Here is an 11,695-nt window from a genome sequence, read left to right on the forward strand (position 1 = left end):
ATGTCAAGCCCATTCATTGGAACTGAGTGTGAAAAATATATTGTGACAAACATTAAAGTAAATGAAATATTTGTACCTGTGTCATTGCAGGAGTATTTTTCTTTCTAAGATTTCCTTTTATCAAAGTATTTCACTAATTGTCTCTGAACACTAATGATGGGAAAATAATACGCTATACATTTAGGTTAATGAGAATAGATGATGTATAGAATAGACTATCACCAGCCGTCAAGAAGAACCAAGTTCATCACACCAGCTCTTGAAAGCCTGACACAGAATATCATCACTGATGTCATGCAAGATTTCTGTAGAGATGAGACAGTACAGTAAATGTGCTTGTGTAGCGGACGTAACATTGCTTGCTTAGCGAGAACCACTTCCTCCTAATTCGTCTCACACCGAGGCTCGAACACAGGACCTCTGCCTTGCTAGCACATGTACAGTAACTGCCCTCCCGAAGTGTATTACCAGTCGTGCCACAGAGAAATCTAGCTATTTGGTGACACAAGTGGGGACACTTCAGGCTGAAGAGTGAGTTTCACAAATCCCCATGTGCTACATTCACCCCTCAAACTTACTCCACAGCGACTCCAGCGTTGAGCTGAGCGCAACTGCAGATCCAGGTCACGGCACCATCTGTAACAGATGTCACGTTGATTGCTTAGCGAGTACCACTTCCTCCTGATTCAAGCTGGAACCCAGGACCTCTGCCTTGCTAGCACACTTGACCGTCCTCCCGAAGCGTCTTACCAGTCTGCCATGCGAAAAGCTAGCTATTCTGCAACAAAGTAGGGACACTTCAGGCTGAGGAGTGAGTTTCACACATCCTCATCTGCTACACTTACTTGTTTTGGGAATTCCAAAACTCATACTGTATGGTCATGTCTAGGAATGTTCTGATTTAAAAAGGCAGTCTGATGGTGTTCTTAAAGCGGCAATCAGCAGTTGAAACAATAACAAAGTGGGTTCCCCACCCCTATTTCGGTAAAAAGCTGAGGGATGGGGTGGAAGAAATGTAACCACTCTCAAATTCATAGACGGAGCTATGGATGCAAGGACAGACCATCCATGATATTAAAAGTATTGTTTTAACCATGTTTTGAGGCTGTTTGTTTATATTTACTTTCTTTACTAGCATAGGAGTAAAACAAGCTTATATTTTGGGTTCTGATGGAGTACGACAGTTGAATTTAGCTCATGAGGCATTTATAAGTTATATTCCTCAATAATCAATAGGTACATATCATTAATTTATACAGTGCCTTCGGAAAGTATTCACACCCCTTGACTTTTTCCACATTTTGTTACGTTACAGCCTTATTTTAAAATGGTTGAAATAAAACATTTTCCTCAATCTACACACAATAACCCATAATGACAATGTGAAAACAGGTTTTTAGAAAAACTAAAATATCTTATTTACATACGTATTCAGACCCTTTGCTATGAGACTTGAAATTGAGCTCAGGTGCATCCTGTTTCCATTGATCATCCTTGAGATGTTTCTACAACTTGATTGGAGTCCACCTGTGGTATATACAATTGATTGGACATGATTTGGAAAGGCACACACCTGTCTATATAAGGTTCCACAGTTGACAGTGCATGTCAGAGCAAAAACCAAGCCATGAGGTCAAAGGAATTGTCCGTAGAGCTCCGAGACAGGATTGTGTCGAGCCACAAATCTGGGGAAGGGTACCAAAATATTTCTGCAGCACTGAAGGGCCCCAAGAACACAGTGGCCTCCATCATTCTTAAATGGAAGAAGTTTGGAACCACCAAGACTCTTCCTAGAGCTGGCTGCCTGGCCAAACTGAGCAATCGGGGGAGAAGGGCCTTAGTTAGGGAGGTGACCAAGAACCTGATGGTCACTCTGACAGAGCTCTAGAGTTCCTCTGTGGAGATGGGAGAACCTTCCAGAAGGACAACCATCTCTGCAGCACTCCACCAATCAGGCCTTTTTGGTAGAGTGGCCAGACGGAAGCCACTCCTCAGTAAAAGGCACATGACAGCCCGCTTGGAGTTTGCCAAAAGGCACCTAAAGACTCTCAGACCATGAGAAACAAGATTCTCTGGTCTGATGAAACCAAGATTGAACTCTTTGGCCTGAATGCCAAGCGTCACGTCTGGAGGAAACCTGGCACCATCCCTACGGTGAAGCATGGTGCTGGCAGCATCATGCTGTGGGGATGTTTTTCAGCGGCAGGGACAGGGAGACTAGTCAGGATCGAGGGAAAGATGAACGGAGCAAAGTACAGAGAGATCCTTGATGAAAACCTGCTCCAGAGCACTCAAGACCTCAGACTGGGGCGAAGGTTCACCTTCCAACAGGACAACGACCCTAAGCACACAGTCAAGACAATGCAGGAGTAGCATTGGGACAAGTCTCTGAATGTCCTTGATTGGCCCACCCAGAGCCCGGACTTGAACCTGATCAAACATCTCTGGAGAGACCTGAAATTAGATGACAGAGCTTGAGAGGATCTGCAGAGAAAAATGAGAGAAACTCCCCAAATACAGGTGTGCCAAGCTTGTAGCGTCATAGCCAAGAAGACTCGAGGCTGTAATTGCTGCCAAAGGTACTTCAACAAAGTACTGAGTAAAGGGTCTGAATACTTAGGTAAATGTGATATTTCCATTTTTTATTTTTAATACATCTGCCAACATTTCTAAAAACCTGTTTTTGCTTTGTCATTATGAGGTATTGTGTGTAAATTGATGAGGAAAAAACAACAATTTAATACAGTTTAGAATAAGGCTGTAAAGTAACAAAAAGTGAAGGGGTCTGAATACTTTCCGAATGCACTGTATGTCCAAAAATTGATGTAGCAACAGCAGACTGCCCTTTTGAAGGAAAGATGTCCAGACCTGCACAGCACAGTCCTGTGTGAAGAGGCATCCTCAGGGTGTTTAAGTTGTTCACTCAGAGACTTCTGCACCAGGGCCAGAGTGCAGCCCTGGTGCCACAAAGGCAGCTCCAGCCCCACCATGCAGCGGCTGATCCGGGCCTTCTCCTCTTCCGTCTGGAGCCCTTTCTGGCAGCCACGTACACCATGAAGGACATGTTGATGTTCACCGCCTCCCCGTGGAGCAGCACAGGCAGCACTTTCTGCAAAGGTAAAGTTATACTTGTATGCATATTTGCCAAATTGTCTCTTTACTTGTCAAAAATATATCTCATCATTCACACCTTCCCTGATGCCTTATTCTCCATCCTTTCATATCCCCTCCATACACCTTTTTTTATCATTCACTCTACTATTAACTCAGTGATAAACTTTTTACCATTTGTAGCTCAGGTCTGACTAGGTGGCCAAAGTCCACCAGTCTGTCCAGGTCATCCTCCCACAGGTTGGATGGTTTCTATGGCAATCCATGGGGACGTAGAGCCAGCATCCTCCAGGTCACAGCAGCCACTGGCCTTCTGGTCACAGGACTGAAAGCTGGAGTCCAGCAGGTCCCCGCCTACAGTCTCCAGGAGCTCAAACAGGCCCCTGTGTTTCATCAGGGCCATCTGGAACACAAAGGATGATGGACATAGCTGATTTATTAGCTCCATACAGGGTTTGGAAACACAATGTAAGTAAGACACTATCAACGGGGTGGTTTAGGCTTGTAAAAAGTGCTCAACTTTCTTCATTAACATTTGTTAATTTGTAATCGTGATTAGTAAAGAGTGTAATAGACATGTAATAGACAGCAAACAAATACAACCACCCCTTGCTGTTAAGGGATGGTTGTCCAAAACAACTGGGGTGTCCCGTTTTCCAGATAGGTCTCGAAATGCACAGATCAGTCTCAGTCGTTTTAGAAAGATGATACAGTGGGGGAAAAAAGTATTTAGTCAGCCACCAATTGTGCAAGTTCTCCCACTTAAAAAGATGACAGAGGCCTGTAATTTTCATCATAGGTACACGTCAACTATGACAGACAAAATGAGAGAAAAAAATCCTGAAAATCACATTGTAGGATTTTTTATGAATTTATTTGCAAATTATGGTGGAAAATAAGTATTTGGTCAATAACAAAAGTTTCTCAATACTTTGTTATATACCCTTTGTTGGCAATGACACAGGTCAAACGTTTTCTGTAAGTCTTCACAAGGTTTTCACACACTGTTGCTGGTATTTTGGCCCATTCCTCCATGCAGATCTCCTCTAGAGCAGTGATGTTTTGGGGCTGTCGCTGGGCAACACGGACTTTCAACTCCCTCCAAAGATTTTCTATGGGGTTGAGATCTGGAGACTGGCTAGGCCACTCCAGGACCTTGAAATGCTTCTTATGAAGCCACTCCTTCGTTGCCTGGGCGGTGTGTTTGGGATCATTGTCATGCTGAAAGACCCAGCCATGTTTCATCTTCAATGCCCTTGCTGATGGAAGGAGGTTTTCACTCAAAATCTCACGATACATGGCCCCATTCATTCTTTCCTTTACACGGATCAGTCGTCCTGGTCCCTTTGCAGAAAAACAGCCCCAAAGCATGATGTTTCCACCCCCATGCTTCACAGTAGGTATGGTGTTCTTTGGATGCAACTCAGCATTCTTTGTCCTCCAAACACGACGAGTTGAGTTTTTACCAAAAAGTTCTATTTTGGTTTCATCTGATCATATGACATTCTCCCAATCCTCTTCTGGATCATCCAAATGCACTCTAGCAAACTTCAGACGGGCCTGGACATGTACTGGCTTAAGCAGGGGGACACGTCTGGCACTGCAGGATTTGAGTCCCTGGCGGCGTAGTGTGTTACTGATGGTAGGCTTTGTTACTTTGGTCCCAGCTCTCTGCAGGTCATTCACTAGGTCCCCCTGTGTGGTTCTGGGATTTTTGCTCACCGTTCTTGTGATCATTTTGACCCCACGGGGTGAGATCTTGCGTGGAGCCCCAGATCGATGGAGATTATCAGTGGTCTTGTATGTCTTCCATTTCCTAATAATTGCTCCCACAGTTGATTTCTTCAAACCAAGCTGCTTACCTATTGCAGATTCAGTCTTCCCAGCCTGGTGCAGGTCTACAATTTTGTTTCTGGTGTCCTTTGACAGCTCTTTGGTCTTGGCCATAGTGGAGTTTGGAGTGTGACTGTTTGAGGTTGTGGACAGGTGTCTTTTATACTGATAACAAGTTCAAACAGGTGCCATTAATACAGGTAACGAGTGGAGGACAGAGGAGCCTCTTAAAGAAGAAGTTACAGGTCTGTGAGAGCCAGAAATCTTGCTTGTTTGTAGGTGACCAAATACTTATTTTCCACCATAATTTGCTAATAAATTCATTAAAAATCCTACAATGTGATTTTCTGGAAAAAAATGTCTCAATTTGTCTGTCATAGTTGACGTGTACCTATGATGAAAATTACAGGCCTCTCTCATCTTTTTAAGTGGGAGAACTTGCACAATTGGTGGCTGACTAAATACTTTTTTCCCCCACTGTATGTTCAGTTTATATTGCTGTCACATATTCAACCCACATGCATACTGTGATGAGTACCTTGAACATTTCTGCCATCCCAATATAAACCTGCCAGCAAGGAACAGTTTAAATGAAAGTACAGTCTAAAAACGTTGCAACCGGGGGATATATAGTCTCCTGTAGCTCAGTTGGTAGAGCATGGCGCATGCAACGCCAGGGTTGTGGGTTCGTTTCCCACGGGGGGCCAGTATGAAAATGTATGCACTCACTAACTGTAAGTTGGTCTGGATAAGAGCGTCTGCTAAATGACTAAAATGTAAAATGTAATATAACTCCCCAGCTTGTTCTTTCCATTGGCAGAGTTGACTCCAGTTTTAGCCCCCACACTTGCATCAATGTAGAAGAGCAGGGTGGTTGGGACGTGGATATAGGGGGTTCGTCTCCGGTAGAGAGAAACAGCTAGGCCCACCACATCCAGACACACCCCTCCTCCAATAGCAATGAGGGGCTCAGAGCGCCTGTCTATGCCAAACTTGTGGACCTCCTCCAGAATCCTGGTCACGAGCTCCATGGACTTGGTCTCCTCTGTAGTGGGCAGTGGGAGGATCCTATAGAGAACATTTAATGGACCTGTTCTCCTCTGTGGGGGCAGTGGAAGGATCTTATACAGAATATTTCTGGCATCAAAGTACCTGGTGACCTGGGAGCCATAGAGCTGATTGACTGTCTCATCGATGACAATGAAGCCGTTGATGCACTGGGTGTTGCTTCTGAAGGCCTTGAGCTCCTCCTGGTCCTCTATATGGCCACACAGCAGTGTGTCGTTCACATCATCCAGCAGGTTGTGGCATTGGATCACTCTGTGTGTAAACCAAGTAATGGCTCTATGAAAAGGACTGCTGATCCACATTGAGTCAACAAAAATTTAACATCTTATAAGATTAAAATAGGCCCTCTTCTAAACTAACAAATATAGTTTAAATGAACACTAATCAAATGAATTAACTCATTTACGGTTTCCTAGGATTTGGAAATAGAAGTATACTGCCCTTCTTTTACACTGCTGTTTAGCAAGGTCATAATTTTGGCATGCTTATGACTAGATGTGATAAATCCTTCAATTTGTTCCACAAGAAAAATACATGTAAATGCTACTCACATTTTAGCAGCTGATAACCATCCCTCCTTCTGAGACTGTGCACCAGTCTGTCTGTTCCATGCCCCATTCACTTACACCAGACTGAACTCTGTTTGTTGGCTCGTACCACTATCAGACTCGTCATGTCAGTGCACAACATTTACTGAATGGGATACAGTTGGCTCTGTCATTTTGGAAGGAAATCCATTTTATTATGTATTCCCATTAGCTGTTGCCAAGGCAACTACTACTCTTCTTGGAGGCAATTTACATACAGTTAAAACATGCTCAATGGGTGACATGTCTGGTGAGTATGCAGGCCATGGAAGAACTGGGACACTTTCAGCTTCCAGAAATTGTGTACAGATCCTTGCGACATGGGGCTGTGCATTATCATGCTGAAACATGAGGTGATGGTGGCCGATGAATAGCACATCAATGGACCTCAGGATCTCATCTCAGTATCTCTGTGCATTCAAATTGCAATCAATGAAATGCAATTGTGTTTGTTGTCCATACCTTATGCCTGCCCATACCATAACACCACCGCCACCATGTGGCATTCTGTTCACAACGTTGAAGTCAGCAAACCGCTCGCCCTGCAGTTGTGAGGCCGGTTGGACGTACTACCAAATTCTCTGAAACGACGTTGGAGGTGGCAATTGGTGGACATTCCTACAGTCAGCATGCCAATTGCACGCTTCTTCAAAACTTGAGACGTCTGTGGCATTGTGTTGTGTGACAAAACTGCACATTTTAGAGTGGCCTTTCAATGTCCCCAGCACAAGGTGCACCAGTGTAATGATCATGCTTTTTAATCAGCTTCTTGATATGCCACACCTGTCAGGTGGATGGACTATCTTGGCAAAGGAGAAACGCTCACTAACAGGGATGTAAACAAATTTGTGCACACAATTTGAGAGAAATACGCTTTTTGTGAATATGGAAAATTTCTGGGATCTTTTATTTCAGCTCATGAAACATGGGACCAACACTTTACATGTCGCATTTATATTTTTGTTCAGTGTCATTTGTATGGGGTATGGTGGCCGTTGGCTCAACTTACCCCAAGGCAAAACAATTTTTTTACGGAGTCTGGTGCTCTTTAATGTGTGGATAGGCCACTGGGAGTAAACGGATACCGGACTGCACTCTGGGCAAAGAGTGATGACAGACACAGAAGCTCAGTCTAGAAGTTTAATGATGAAACAGAGCATACATGTGCTATTTGGTCAAAAACGCACAAATATCCCTGCAAATTAAAACAGTCTGATGTCCACAAAAGCCAACCTTGCCATGGTGAATAATCCAATAATAATTGGTACAACACATGAAAGGAAACAAAGAGTTTACCAGAATCTCTAAATGAAAATACTGGCAGATCAATAAAATGTCCTTGTAGATCTAATTAAATTCTAAATTAATATCTATGGGGCTTTTATACAATTTTGACTATAATGGTCCACACAGCTACAAGGAAGCACTTTCATTCTAGCTTTAGGACCTTATATTCTAGCTTAGAGATGTATAAAACAATCTTAAAACGTTCTACTTTGGTTTAGATACTGTACAAGCATCATGAAACCTAGAACACAAATTAATTTGCCTTTGTGTAAATCATATTTTTTTACCTAAATTGCTTACCACTTTTTCCATGTGGTTTCTTCCTTCACAGACACCATGAAATGAACTCTTCCTAAATATTTGGTCACATGATTCATTTTATGTATGGTTTCCTAGAAACAAGGGGTGGCTCAACTAACACTTTGGCTCAACTTACCCCACTCTCCCCTACAGAATACAAGTCTGCAGCAGTCAATGTAGAATGGACCCATTTGCTTTGCTTTAGCAATGGAGATATATTCCCCACTATGATACCTGGCACTACCATTACCCAGTAAATACAAAGATGACCCTAACCAGAAAAATAGAAGATAACCAATCTTTAAAAATCCTGCTCTTTTTAGCTGAAGATTAAATTATTTAAAGATTTTGATAAGATTACCACATGCCCATGCAACCTAATAATATAACCTATGCGCCTATATAATATGTGCTAATCATATTCCATTCCTTTCACGTATGCATACTTATGGTAAGATACTTATTCTTAATTATAGATAAAATGGACTTTCCCTGAAACAAAACTTCACGAAGGCTGACAAAAAAAGTATTTATTGTCCACAAAGGGACAGAACCATCCAATCCTTGTAAATCTGCTGGATCCTCCTGTGTGGATGAAGCACAGCTTGGATCACAGTGCTCTGTAAACGTGTAGGACAGGACACACCCCCATATTGATCCGAGCCATAGCCAACCAGGCAGCGCAAAAAGGTTTGACAGTTTTGACAGGATGAGCTTTGGTCAATTGTAAGTACAGTGAGGGAAAAAGTATTTGATCCCCTGCTGATTTTGTACGTTTGCCCACTGACAAAGAACTGATCAGACTATAATTTTAATGGTAGGTTTATCTGAACAGTGAGAGACAGAATAACAACAACAAAATCCAGAAAAACGCATGTCAAAAATGTTATAAATTGATTTGCATTTTAATGAGGGAAATAAGTATTTGACCCCCTCTCAATCAGAAAGATTTCCGGCTCCCAGGTGTCTTTTATACAGGTAACGAGCTGAGATTAGGAGCACACTCTTAAAGGGAGTGCTCCTAATCTCAGTTTGTTACCTGTAGAAAAGACACCTGTCCACAGAAGCAATCAATCAATCAGATTCCAAACTCTCCACCATGGCCAAGACCAAAGAGCTCTCCAAGGATGTCAGGGACAAGATTGTAGACTTACACAAGGCTGGAATGGGCTACAAGACCATCGCCAAGCAGCTTGGTGAGAAGGTGACAACAGTTGGTGCGATTATTCGCAAATGGAAGAAACACAAAATAACTGTCAATCTCCCTCGGCCTGGGGCTCCATGCAAGATATCACCTCGTGGAGTTGCAATGATCATGAGAACGGTGAGGAATCAGCTACAGAACTACATGGGAGGATCTTGTCAATGATCTCAACGCAGCTGGGACCATAGTCACCAAGAAAACAATTGGTAACACACTACGCCGTGAAGGACTGAAATCCTGCAGCGCCCGCAAGGTCCCCCTGCTCAAGAAAGCACATTTACATGCCCGTCTGAAGTTTGCCAATGAACATCTGAATGATTCAGAGGAGAACTGGGTGAAAGTGTTGTTGTCAGATGAGACCAAAATGGATCTCTTTGGCATCAACTCAACTCGCCGTGTTTGGAGAAGGAATGCTGCCTATGACCCCAAGAACACCATCCCCACCGTCAAACATGGAGGTGGAAACATTATGCTTTGGGGGTGTTTTTCTGCTAAGGGGACAGGACAACTTCACCGCATCAAAGGGACGATGGACGTGGCCATGTACCGTCAAATCTTGGGTGAGAACCTCCTTCGCTCAGCCAGGGCATTGAAAATGGGTCGTGGATGGGTATTCCAGCATGACAATGACCCAAAACACACGGCCAAGTCAACAAAGGAGTGGCTCAAGAAAAAGCACATTAAGGTCCTGGAGTGGCCTAGCCAGTCTCCAGACCTTAATCCCATAGAAAATCTGTGGAGGGAGCTGAAGGTTCGAGTTGCCAAACGTCAGCCTCGAAACCTTAATGACTTGAAGAAGATCTGCAAAGAGGAGTGGGACAAAATCCCTCCTGAGATGTGTGCAAACCTGGTGGCCAACTACAAGAAACGTCTGACCTCTGTGATTGCCAACAAGGGTTTTGCCACCAAGTACTAAGTCATGTTTTGCAGACAGGTCAAATACACTGCTCAAAAAAATAAAGGGAACACTTAAACAACACAATGTAACTCCAAGTCAATCACACTTCTGTGAAATCAAACTGTCCACTTAGGAAGCAACACTGATTGACAATACATTTCACATGCTGTTGTGCAAATGGAATAGACAACAGGTGGAAATTATAGGCAATTAGCAAGACACCCCCAATAAAGGACTGGTTTTGCAGGTGGTGACCACAGACCACAGACCACTTCTCAGTTCCTATGCTTCCTGGCTGATGTTTTGGTCAGTTTTGAATGCTGGCGGTGCTTTCACTCTAGTGGTAGCATGAGACGGAGTCTACAACCCACACAAGTGGCTCAGGTAGTGCAGCTCATCCAGGATGGCACATCAATGCGAGCTGTGGCAAGAAGGTTTGCTGTGTCTGTCAGCGTAGTGTCCAGAGCATGGAGGCGCTACCAGGAGACAGGCCAGTACATCAGGAGATGTGGAGGAGGCTGTAGGAGGGCAACAACCCAGCAGCAGGACTGCTACCTCCGCCTTTGTGCAAGGAGGAGCAGGAGGAGCACTGCCAGAGCCCTGCAAAATGACCTCCAGCAGGCCACAAATGTGCATGTGTCTGCTCAAATGGTCAGAAACAGACTCCATGAGGGTGGTATGAGGGCCCGACGTCCACAGGTGGGGGTTGTGCTTACAGCCCAACACCGTGCAGGACGTTTGGCATTTGCCAGAGAACACCAAGATTGGCAAACTCGCCACTGGCGCCCTGTGCTCTTCACAGATGAAAGCAGGTTCACACTGAGCACATGGAGACGTGACAGAGTCTGGAGACGCCGTGGAGAACGTTCTGCTGCCTGCAACATCCTCCAGCATGACCGGTTTGGCGGTGGGTCAGTCATGGTGTGGGGTGGCATTTCTTTGGGGGCCGCACAGCCCTCCATGTGCTCGCCAGAGGTAGCCTGACTGCCATTAGGTACCGAGATGAGATCCTCAGACCCCTTGTGAGACCATATGCTGGTGCGGTTGGCCCTGGGTTCCTCCTAATGCAAGACAATTCTAGACCTCATGTGGCTGGAGTGTGTCAGCAGTTCCTGCAAGAGGAAGGCATTGATGCTATGGACTGGCCCGCCCGTTCCCCAGACCTGAATCCAATTGAGCACATCTGGGACTGATGTTTTGGTCACTTTTGAATGCTGGCGGGCCAGTCCATAGCATCAATGCCTTCCTCTTGCAGGAACTGCTGACACACTCCAGCCACATGAGGTCTAGAATTGTCCTCATGTGGCTCCATCCACCAACGCCACGTTGCACCACAGACTGTCCAGGAGTTGGCGGATGCTTTAGTCCAGGTCTGGGAGGAGATCCCTCAGGAGACCATCCGCCACC

At 44.5% G+C, this 11,695-nt stretch overlaps 1 pseudogene; it reads right to left on the reverse strand.

Moving 5' to 3' along the window:
- Positions 1-228: 228 nt before the first annotated feature.
- Positions 229-6,314, reverse strand: LOC121537272 (annotated as a pseudogene).
- Between the last annotated feature and the right edge of the window lie 5,381 nt (positions 6,315-11,695).

Source organism: Coregonus clupeaformis, chromosome 24 (assembly GCF_020615455.1).
Source record: "Coregonus clupeaformis isolate EN_2021a chromosome 24, ASM2061545v1, whole genome shotgun sequence".
Lineage (NCBI taxonomy): Eukaryota > Metazoa > Chordata > Actinopteri > Salmoniformes > Salmonidae > Coregonus > Coregonus clupeaformis.